At 29.2% G+C, this 11,744-nt stretch overlaps 1 long non-coding RNA gene across 1 annotated transcript; it reads right to left on the reverse strand.

The window, feature by feature from the left end:
* Nucleotides 1-6,223: 6,223 nt before the first annotated feature.
* Nucleotides 6,224-7,439, reverse strand: LOC150035152 (uncharacterized). The gene is made up of 2 exons (XR_016530905.1): nt 7,160-7,439; nt 6,224-6,588 (listed from the first exon to the last, which is right to left on the reverse strand). It is a non-coding gene; the product is annotated as an uncharacterized LOC150035152 (long non-coding RNA).
* Nucleotides 7,440-11,744: the final 4,305 nt, after the last annotated feature.

The raw sequence follows: 11,744 nt of genomic DNA on the forward strand, positions 1-11,744 counted from the left end.
ATCGAAATATATCTTTCTCACATCTAATGAACGAACTTCCATTGGAATATTCAATGGATGTGCTTTGTCTATATAAAATATTTTCAAAACTTTTCCTATTTAAGTTGACTGGTGAATAAATATCTCATATGATAAATGCTCAATTTGTAAGCCAAGGCAAAATTTTGTTTTTCTGAGATCTTTCATCTCAAATTCTTTCTTAAGATATTCAATTACCTTTCAAAGTTCTTCAAGAGTTCCAATTATATATAAATCATCAACATATACAGTTATACTAGTAAATCCTGATAGTGATTTCTTTATAAAAACACATGGACATATTGGATTATTTCGATATCATTATTTCAACAAATATCCACTCAGGCGATTGTACCACATTCGTCTTAATTGTTTCAATTCATATAATGATCTCTATGACTTTATTGAATACAATTCTCGGCAATTTGATTTATATGTTTCAGGTACCTTGAATCCTTTTGGGATTCTCATATAAATATCATTATTAAGAGATTCATATAAAAATGTCGTGATTATATCCATAAAATGCATATTCACACTTTCATACACAGTCAGACCAATTAAATATCTTAGTGTAATTGCATGCACCACTGGAGTATATATCTCCTCATAATCAATATCAGGACTTTGTGTAAAACCTTGTGCAACTAGTATTCTTTATATCTTGTGACCTCATTATTTTCATTTCTTTTCCTCACAAATACTCATTTGTATCCCACAGGTTTGACACCTTCTGGTGTTCGGCCTACCGATCCAAAAACCTGACTTTTTGAAAGTGAATTTAATTCTGCCTTGATTGCTTCTTTCCACTTAAGTCAATCTTTTTTATGTCAACATTATTCAATAGATTTTTGTTCAGAATACTCATTTTTAGATATAATATCAAGAGTAATATTATACGCAAAAATGTTGTCAATAACTACATGAGTCCGGTTCCATCTTTTTCCGGTCATGACATAGTTTATTGAAATCTCATTATTATCTTTAGGTATTTCACTTTCCTCACTAGTCATGTCATAAATTTCTTCATGGGTATTTACATCCCCAACCAAGTCTTCTTGACTATTAATTATTTTTTCGTTTTCGAGGATTTTTATCTTTGGAACTCACTAATCTACCACGCTTTTGGCGCGTTCCAGACTTATTTGTAACAACTTGCTATGTTGGGATATCAATTTTCGATGGAACATTCACAGCTGGTATATGTGACTTATGACTTTCTTTGCATCTATATATGCATATGGTAACCGATTTGTTATATTTTACAAATGAGTTATTTTCTAAACTTCAAGTTCACATTGATTTGTACGGGGATCTAAGTGAGACAATAACGATGCATTCCATGTAATTTCTTTTTCCAACTTTTTAATTCCTCCCCCTAATGTTGGAAAATTTGTCTCATTAAAATGAAAATCAGCAAATCGTGCAGTAAATACATCACCTGTCAAGGGTTCAAGATATTTGATAATTGATGGGGAATCATATCCAACATATATTCCTAACCTCCTTTAAGGACCCATCATAGTACGTTGTAGTGAAGCAATTGGAACATATACTGCACATCCAAAAATTCTTAGATGGGAAATATCTGGCTCATGGCTATCAGCTAATTGTGATGGTGAATACTTATGATAAACTACTGGTCTAATGTGTACAAGTAACATTGCATGAAAAATGGGACCACTTGTATCTATATGCATTAGGATCCCGAATCATGGATCTCTCGGTTCGAGAAATCAAAATAAAAGGATCGAACCATTTCTTCTGACCTTTTTTCAAATTTGATAAATGTTGGTTGATCGTATATTTCATTAACTGCAAACTTTTTATATGAATGATTTTGCTAAACCATTTTGTGTATGAACATGAACTACAGGATGTTCAACACTTATCCCAATTGACATAAATTAATTATCAAAAGCTTGGAATTTAAATTCACCAGCATTATCAAGACGAATAGTTTTAATTGTATAATCAAGAAATTGTACTCTTAACTTAATTATTTAAGCAAGAAATCTTGCAATGCAAGATTTCGACTTGATAATAAGCACACTTGTACCATCTACTAAATGTGTCTATTAATACCATAAAATATCTAAATGGTCCACTTGGTGGGTTAAAATATCCACATATGTCACCATGAATTCGTTCTAATGATTAGTTTGCATTGAGAGCAAATATCACATGACAATTCAATAGATTAAAGAATCTTTTGGCTCTTCAAAGGATGTTCATTTGAATTCTCAATAATTCTTCTCATCATTATAGATCTTGGATGACCCAATCGATCGTGCCAAATTGTAAATATGTCTAGATTCATGAACTTCATATTCATTATTGCATGTGTTTCAATTACTCATATATGAGTATAATATAATCCAGAAGATAAAGGAGGCAACTCTTCTCGTATACATTTTTCATATGAGACAGTAGATATGATATAAAAATACTCCATATTATTCTTTCTATCAATCTCAATAAGATAACCATTGTAACGTATATCTTTAAAACTAGGTAGATTTCTCTTTGATTGACTATAGAACAATACATTGTCAATTGTAAATTTTGTTCCTCTAGAAAAAATAATATTTGTTTTTCCAAACCCCTCAATTAGGTTTGCAGGACCTGATATTGTATTATTTTTGCTTCTAATTCCAGTATTGTCAATTTTGAAAAATATTTTTTAATTGTAAGTATTGTATGAGTAGTTGCACTGTCAGGTAGATATAGATGTTGTTTACTCATTTTGCGTCACTCAACATATGAAAATGATCCAGGTTTCTTCATTAAAAGAAAATAATTACAATAATAAAAACAACACTTGGAATATACAAAATTTAATATTAACCAAGGAAAAAAACATGAAAATAAAAAACAAATTAATAAAAAAAAACAACGTTAATACTAAATATTCTCAAAATCAAAAGAAACGTTTATTATGCCATCAATTATGTCAATTTTCTCTCAAGAGAAAAAATGTGCCACATCCAAATCTGTTGTATTGGATGGGTAAAATATCTCATTATCCTGGTATACAAAATTTGTTTCCACATTTTTTCCTTTTTTCCTTCAAGAAGGCTTGATAGAGATCAACTAAGTATTATGACGTACGACAATTGCATGACCAATGTCCAATCGTTTCACATTGGAAACATTTATTTTCAACATTTTTTGAATTCTTATCTTGTGAAGCTTTTCCTTTGTGATCATTATTTTGTGTGCTTCTTTTGAAATTTGAATGATTAAAATGACCACCATGAAAATAATAATTATTTCTTCCTCTGCCACGGTCACGACTTTGACCATGACCACGATCTTGACCACGATTATACAGTATTCACTTCAGAAAATGTTGTTGTCCAGTTGGTCAAGATTCATGATTTTTCATCCACGATTATTAAAATTTACAACATTCACTTCAAGGAATGTTGTTTCTCTAGTTGGTTGCCATTCATATTTTTTTAATCAATAACTCGTTATCTCATTCAGCCACAAAAAGACATAAGATGAGTGCATAATACTTTTAAAATATTTCTCTCGATATTGCTACTATAGGAACATATCCGAAATGTAGAAAAATGTCTTCTCTAACGTGTTAATTTAAAATTTTGTGTTTTCTGATGATCATATTTTTAAGGCATCCAAGTGTATTTTGGCATCAAGCACTAATGACAAATAATTATTATCTTTAATATCAAATGCTACAAATTCTAATTTTATAATATATTTCATAGTAACACTATTACAAAATATTTTATTTATATTAGGAATTTAATATATATCAAATATATAAAACAACATTTAATTTATTATTATAACAAAGAGGGAAAGATCGACATGTCTTTAGGACCTATCTTTAGCGGGGGAAACGACAAAAGCTCGTACTGATAACGTGTTGTGAAATTGAGGAACACAACAGAATACGGATGTGAAGAAAATATAATATAATAATAATAATATATAATTAAATAAATAAAACACAATAGATAATAAAACAAATAAAATAATGAAATATAAATTTATGTAAATAGAAAATATGGAAATATAAAATTCTCTAAAATTCTCCAATCCTTTTTTTACTTTTCTCACTAATGTGTAAATTACTAATATCTATCAAATGTCACTATTTATAAGCAATTTGACAAATAGGTGGTGGAATGAAGTAGACATTAAGGATGAGTATCCATACGGTACTTAGATACTTAAACTTCATGTAGAATGACACATGGTGGTGATGAAAGAATTACACATGCTCTTTTAGGACACTAATTATGGGTACTAATGGACATCTATTTTATTATAATATTTATAATAGTTAGAATGATTTTTTTTAAAAAAAAACAAAAACGAAATGGTTATCACCACTATATCCAATAATTAACAAACTGATAAACTATGGTCAATTATATGTTGATCAATTTTTAATAAACATTGTTTTTTAGTTTCAAAAGCTGCTTCAAGTTTTAAAATCAGCTGGGCATTCAATTTACTCAACTCTTACTACCAAAAATTCCGGTGGTGTGTTGTGCATATCTTCAAAATTACCCTTTTCTCCATAAAGTTGTGTGCCCTACCTCTTAATCAAGAGTGACCTTAGTTTATCACACCTTTTTTTTTTTTTTTTTTTTGGAAGATATTGTAATTAAAGTATGGGATGGAAGAATCGAATTTTAAATCTCGGAGTCGATAGTACAAGCATTATACCAATTGAAATATGCTCTTGTTGACATTTATCACATGTTTCCTCTATTATAGATTTATTACTTTAAAGTACATATACCTCATAAATATTTGTGAATTTCACATTAATGTTGGTAAGTTTTACTAGATAGGTAATATATAGTGTTAGAGCTCGTGTGGTTGAAATATTTGTTTAAGCATCTCAATTATTATGAGATATGTCTCTACATTGGTGGTTTCAGGAAAATGAATGTTTCCGACAATGCTGATCCTATAAAATACTTTCCTTATTGGTGGTTTCCTTTGTTGTCTTATTCTACCAATATCTTTTTCTTTTTAGCTCGTGACTGCTATGGAAGTTAGGGTTGGCCGTTGTGTTTCCCCTGTGCATATTTATAGGACAATTAGTCCTCTGGTTTGGGTTGATCGTTTTATTTGGTGTGAAGCTCGTGTTTGAAATAAAAACCAATTTAGTGTGTATTTGGTCAACATTGCAGTATATTGACAGAGTTGAGTTTCTTAAAGACGTACTTTGTGTTCCACACACAGAGGGCAAGAAGATTCTTTTGAGAAGAATTTATCAAGTTTAGGGGGGGTCTAAGCCATTTGAACAAAGGGGACTTTGTTATTAGAATGAAATATACAATACGAGTGGGAAGGAGTCTCACGACTTAAGGCGTGCTCAAGTCTTATAGAGAGTGAGTCTTGATCTTAGGAGGAGCCTAAGATTTGCTTCACTGATAATATACCTTAGGGGGAGTCTAAGACACCCTGAGAAGGAGTCTCACACCTAGGGAGCCTAGTTTATTAGTTGAGTGATAAAGTTATACGATAGTCGCTTTAATCATGCATCTATTATAGATAAGTACTGCGTTGTAATTGCTTATCATTGATATAGTAAACTAATCTTTTCTGAGCACATTGCTCTTCAAAAATAGGTGATTTACACCGAACTTTGTTACCAATCTTCGGTGTTATGCATATTTTATAACTGTTTTGTGGAATGCTATAATATTGGTTGTAACATTGTTAACTTGCAGTAGATACCTCCTTATTGTTTTCTCATATAGTTCACAACAAATAAAATGAGTAGGTAAAATGTGGTAGATAAAGAGAGTAGGTGAAATGTAGTACATAATAAATAAAGGTAGTGAGGATAATAATAATATATTTTGTAGGACTCATCATGAATATGATAGATATCTAGCGTGATGAATGGAATATATGACAAAGGTAGAGTGTTGAGTATTTCTATTGCTCGGTCGATGTCATATAGGTCCAAGTCGGACATCCAATTGCTTCAATTTTCATTTATAATTTGACACATAATTAAACTGTATATTAATTTATTTGTAGATCCCACATCATTCTTTAATACTATAATCACGAGAACAAGTATGAACAATCCTCCATACTACTGTAGTATTTGAATCTTTTGCGAGAATTTTCCTAAAGATTTGTGTGTTGAAACTGTTCCATTAGTAAATGATTATAGATTACTTCATAGATGAAAGTAAGAGTGATATTCTAAGAAATATAAGGCTTTATTTAATTTTTGTAGATATAACAACATCAAAATACTCCACCATTAAGTAAAAATAGGACTTATGACTCTAATTATAAAAATTTGCAGGTGCTAATAATTAGGATAATATTTAAGGTCACAGTTGATTAGGTAACAGATATTGATTATGCATTATCTCATTCTTTAGCATATGAAAAATTGGGGTATTTTTCAATGATGGATGGGGAAGACTGGATGAACTGGAATTGGCTTCTTCTTGAATGGAATTGGCTTTAAAAATGGTTTCTTGAAATGTTGTTTGTGGTGGTGAACAAACTTGAATTTCTCATCTTGCTCTTCTTCTCCATTATTTTTGGTTGCAACACCTGCATTATCAACAAAATGCCCTTCTCATTATTTACAAGTTGGGTTTGGTCTTTTGCTAAAACAACCAAATTATTGACAAAAAGTGATATTACATCAAATTTTCAAAGATTAATATATAATAGAAATGTTTGATACTAATTTTTAAATAGTTAAAATCACTTTTATTGGTTTCAAAATTATCACTTTGAAAAATACCTTTCAATGATTCAAAACCAATGTAGATGATATGAAATTGTGTTTAGAAGTGTAAAATAATCAAACGTTTAATTGATTTCAAATGATTTAGGGATACGTTGGAGAGTACAAATTAAGAGTATATTTGAGTTTGAGAATGAAATTTTGAAATGACTAAAAAAAAATTCATTTTTAACCACTTTTGGAATATGATTTTAACCATTCAATTTCAATTGTGATTATATAAAAGGTATATAAAAGTGTAAAATCAAACACAAATTTGATTTTGAATAAGTAAAGATATATTTTGAAACTTGTTATGACAGCCATAATCTTAACCATTTCAAAATCACTTTGAAATATATTATAAACCCAAATAAGCAAAAGTATAGTTACCAGATTTGAATTCAACCATATTTTCCTCAATTGCATTGCATAAGTTCACAAGCAAAAGCAAGGACAGAAGAATGGCCAAAAAAAGGGAAGCAAACTTCATTATTCCAAAAGAGAAATTTATGAGAAAATTGCTTAAAATGTATGGGTTTGTTTGGATGAGAGAAGGGTTTTTGTGATGAGTTTGGCTTGCAAATACTCCTTATATGTAGCTTCATCAATAAATTATAAAGCCATTTTGAGGGACAACTACTTTTTGGAAGTTGAGTTAAATAATGCTAAAAAAATGTGGGTTTTGGATCAACTTTAATTTAATTTTTTGTTGGCTTAAAAAGTGTTTTGTTCTAAGAGGGGAGATTAATTAATTAATTAGTAATCTCAGCCTCCTTTTTTGTTTAACCTTCATTATTATTTTATTTTATTTTCAACTACCACCAACTTTTTCGGTCCAATAAACCCTTCCATTTAACCATTATAGGGAGGGATACACATCCCCTTATTTGGTATAAATTTTGAAATTTTAGACTTGGAAATGAATTTTTTATGTTTCATGATATACATAAAAAAAAATTGACTTTTTTTTTATGTCCACACTTTCTCTTCTTTGAATTTATTTTTTTTTATTTTATATATTATTAAAATTAATTAATATATGAATATAAAAATTTACAAATTAGAAAATTATATTAAATTTAGAATTATAATATTGGATTTTTCATAAATTAAATATACACAAACTTATTTTTTAATAAATCGTAAAGAATCAATACACTAATACTATCAATTCATTAATAAATTATATATATAGTTAATTAATTATGATTATGATTAATATTTTATTAGGTTATTTTTTAATAATTATAATTAATTTATCATTGATTAATTATAATTTATTAAAAAATTATATATGTAATTAATTAATTTTCATTATGATTAATATTTTATGAGGTTATTTTTAATAATTACAATCAGTTTATTGTGGATTAATTATAATTCATTACTTTTTAATTACGATATGTTATCTTTATTCATCCAATTAATTTTTATTGATTTATTAATTAATACATCATAATTATATTAATTCATCAAATTGATATATCAAATTATGTAATCAGGTAACTTTAATTATAAATTATTCATTTTATAAATACTTATTAGTAATAATTTAATTAATATTATTATTTGATCGTTAAATATTTAAGTTTGCTCAAAACTTTGAATTGAATTTGTTGTTTTTTAATAAACTTATTAAAATTTTATAGAGGTGTCTATGATTAATTTTATAAATCAAAATTAAAGATAATTTATTCCTATAAAATTCTGATAACATTCTCATACACTACCAAATACAGTTATCTTTTATTCCCAGCAATCTTATTCGGAGGCTTTTTATTTCAGGCATCCTTAATAGAGATGTCGGCGGAGCGGGGAGGGACCGGGGATGCCATTCCTCGTTCCCGTCCCAGTCCCCGATCCCCATTTTATTCTCATCCCCGTGAAATTCCCCACGGGGATCTGGGCGGGGATTCCAAATTTTTCTGCATTACCTTTTTTTTTTTTTTTTTTGTAAAAAACCAATTAATTTAAATCACTAATATGAGCAAATTTAATTAAATAGTTAACTTTATCACTAAATTGTTTATTATGGTTAATTTTATATGACAATTTGAATTTAAAGATAAATTACTCAAATTTTGGTTATTTTTAGTAGAAAGAAATAAATATAAATCAAATTATTGACATATATAATCTAATTTTTAACATTCAATTTAAACATATTTATTATCTTTCCCAATAAATAATCAAATTTGAAATTTAAATGTACTATTTATATAATAATAATTATAACATAACATTAGATAACTATACTAAATAAATATGTAGAAGCTAATCGGGGCGGGGGCTGGAGCGGGGACGGAGAATGCATTCCACGTCCACGTCCCCATTTAGCTCACGGGAATTTTTTTTTCCCGCCTAATCGGGGAATCCCCGAACGGGCCCGCGAGAAAATTAGACATATTTAATCCTTAATTCTTGGAAATCTATAAAACTTTAAACCAAACAACCTTTTTGTTCTTTTCAATTTTTGTAAGGTCTATTACAAAGAATTTCGAACTCGTGGCCAATCTTCTATGGAAAACATAGTTACACATAGATTAAAATATTATTTTAATATCTATATTTTGAATTTCATTATCCAATTTCACTACTTATACGTTCAAATGTCTAAAATTACCTAATATATACTTAAAAGAAAAGTTAACAGGGAAGGTTAATGTTAAGATTTTGAAAATACGAGAACTAACATATATAAGTACATGGAAATTGTCTTAATGGTGTGGTCTATGAAAAATAAAAATCTAAATATATATATTTAGAAAAGCTATTACAATTTGTCTTAATATAAAGGGACAATAAGATAGGTGTCTAATTTAAAATCGACTTTGAAAAATAACCAAATGACTTTGGTTTTATAAAAATAGTTAAACGCAAACAACAAAATGCTAGACAAAAGATGTCCTTATTTATAAAGATTAAAAAAAAAATGAATTCAAATCAAATACAATCAAATTCAACCGAGTGTATCCTTTTTCACTATTTTTAACACATTTGTAATCTTCAACTTTATATATTTTGTATTTTTAAAATTCAAAATTTGAACCCTTATTTGCCATGTGGCAAAGTTTGGTTGGGCAACTAGGTTGGGCTGAAAAGATAGTACAGCCCATGCTACAATTTGTATTTTAAAGAAAATAGTCTTATACTACTTTTTCTAGCAAAAAACGAAGGATAGAAATAAAGGAGAATAAAGTTGCTCATAATCTAATAGTTTTGACTTTCTCTTCAAGGTCTTGGAAGGATCACTTTTCTCTTATCGTTGTTTCCCTTACTTCTGAGATAAAATTTCACAAAATGACTCAAAAACCAAAAACTTTTCTATGAAAGACCTTTTCCTAAAAACTTATCTATGACTGACATTTTGCCCATGCGAAATACAAATTTTACCCCAATTTTAAAAACTTTTAAGACCCTACTTTATGAATATTTTACAAGGGATCGTGCACATTCTTTTTGATTACTCTCTCATTGTGCGATTTTTTCTCTCAAGTTTCTCCTATTTTCTCTCATCATCTCAGATCTTCATCCAAATGTTTGGCCACCTCTCGCAGGTCGTTTCTACATATTTTCCTCTGTTGTCGTGATCTGAAAGGTATGTGACTCTTCTCCTTGAATGCACGTTGATATTCGAGTTTTGACGAGCGTTTAGGATTCGCACAATTTATTGAAATTGATCACCCATTTTTATATGCACGTTCGCACCTACCTTTTGTTAAACGATCTCTCAAACTTTAATTAAATGGTCCTCCAGCTTTTGTTAAATGATCGTGTATTCGTTCATAATTGATCGTTGAACTAAAGTTAGGCGAACGTTTAATATTTTCTAAACGATCGATTAGAGACACTTAAACGATCATTTAGATAAAGATGGGCAATCATTTAATTTTTTGTTATGCAATCATTCAATTTAATGTTATGTAATCATTTAGTTTTCGATTACGCGATCATTTAGTTCTTTGTGAGGTGATCATTTAGTTTTTTGTTATGTGATCATTTAGTTTTTTGTTATGCAATTGTTTAGTTTTTTGTTATGCAATCGTTTATTTTTTTACATGATTTTTTCGTTTTTTAGGTGATCATTTACTTATTATTGTAATGTATACATTTGTTACAGATTATTAAGATGATCATCCCTGCTGAGAAAAATTCCTGCTACATTTGTTAGGTTTTATGCCCTAAAACTCGTAAATAATAAATGTTATTAATTTACTGTCATCAATAAAGAGTTATAGATGTTAATTCAATAAATGTTATTGTTTGTGTTGTTTGTTTATTTGTCTTAATAACCCTAAGTCCAATAAACTAATATCCAAGGTTGCCTTATGAGTTTTGAACTGTATATGGAGACATACAGGGATCAATGTTCAAGATACAAACTAAAGGGTCTATAGTATAGAGATAAGGTTGGGTACCTTATCCTAGTAACACTATGGATACGGTCCACTTTGTATATGATACAAATGCAATGATCCATCGCATTCGTGTAGTTGACATGCAAGTGGGGTAATCCTATGCAATGAGTTTGCATAAGACCGAACCACAAAATAGTAACCACTAGATGTAACATCATTAACTAGTTAGGTTCCCATTTCAATAGGATGACCTAGACAACTTAGTTTTAATCCTGAGTATATTATGAACTCTCGTCCACGAGGAATTGTCTTTTGATTTATATGGGTGAAGGTGGCCAGTTCGCCGATCCAATATGCCTACCATTTTGAAGACAAGATCAAGTGGGGAGCTGGGAACATAATAATACAATATAAAATTCATTCATTCCCATCTTAAGGGTAAGTAGATGAGTGTTCACTTAAGTGGTGTCTCCAGGACTTGAACAAAGGGCCCTACCCTTTCATTGGCCCGAGAGGGGTTTCAGTTTATTGGTTAGACCCTAAATAGGTTGTTCATTAAAGGAGCACTGGTACTTAAGGAGTCAGAGGTAACCCAAGGATAAAACGATAATTTGACC

Source organism: Benincasa hispida, chromosome 7 (genome assembly GCF_027475165.1).
Source record: "Benincasa hispida cultivar pf3 chromosome 7, pf3_genome.v1.1, whole genome shotgun sequence".
NCBI classification, from domain to species: Eukaryota; Viridiplantae; Streptophyta; class Magnoliopsida; order Cucurbitales; family Cucurbitaceae; genus Benincasa; species Benincasa hispida.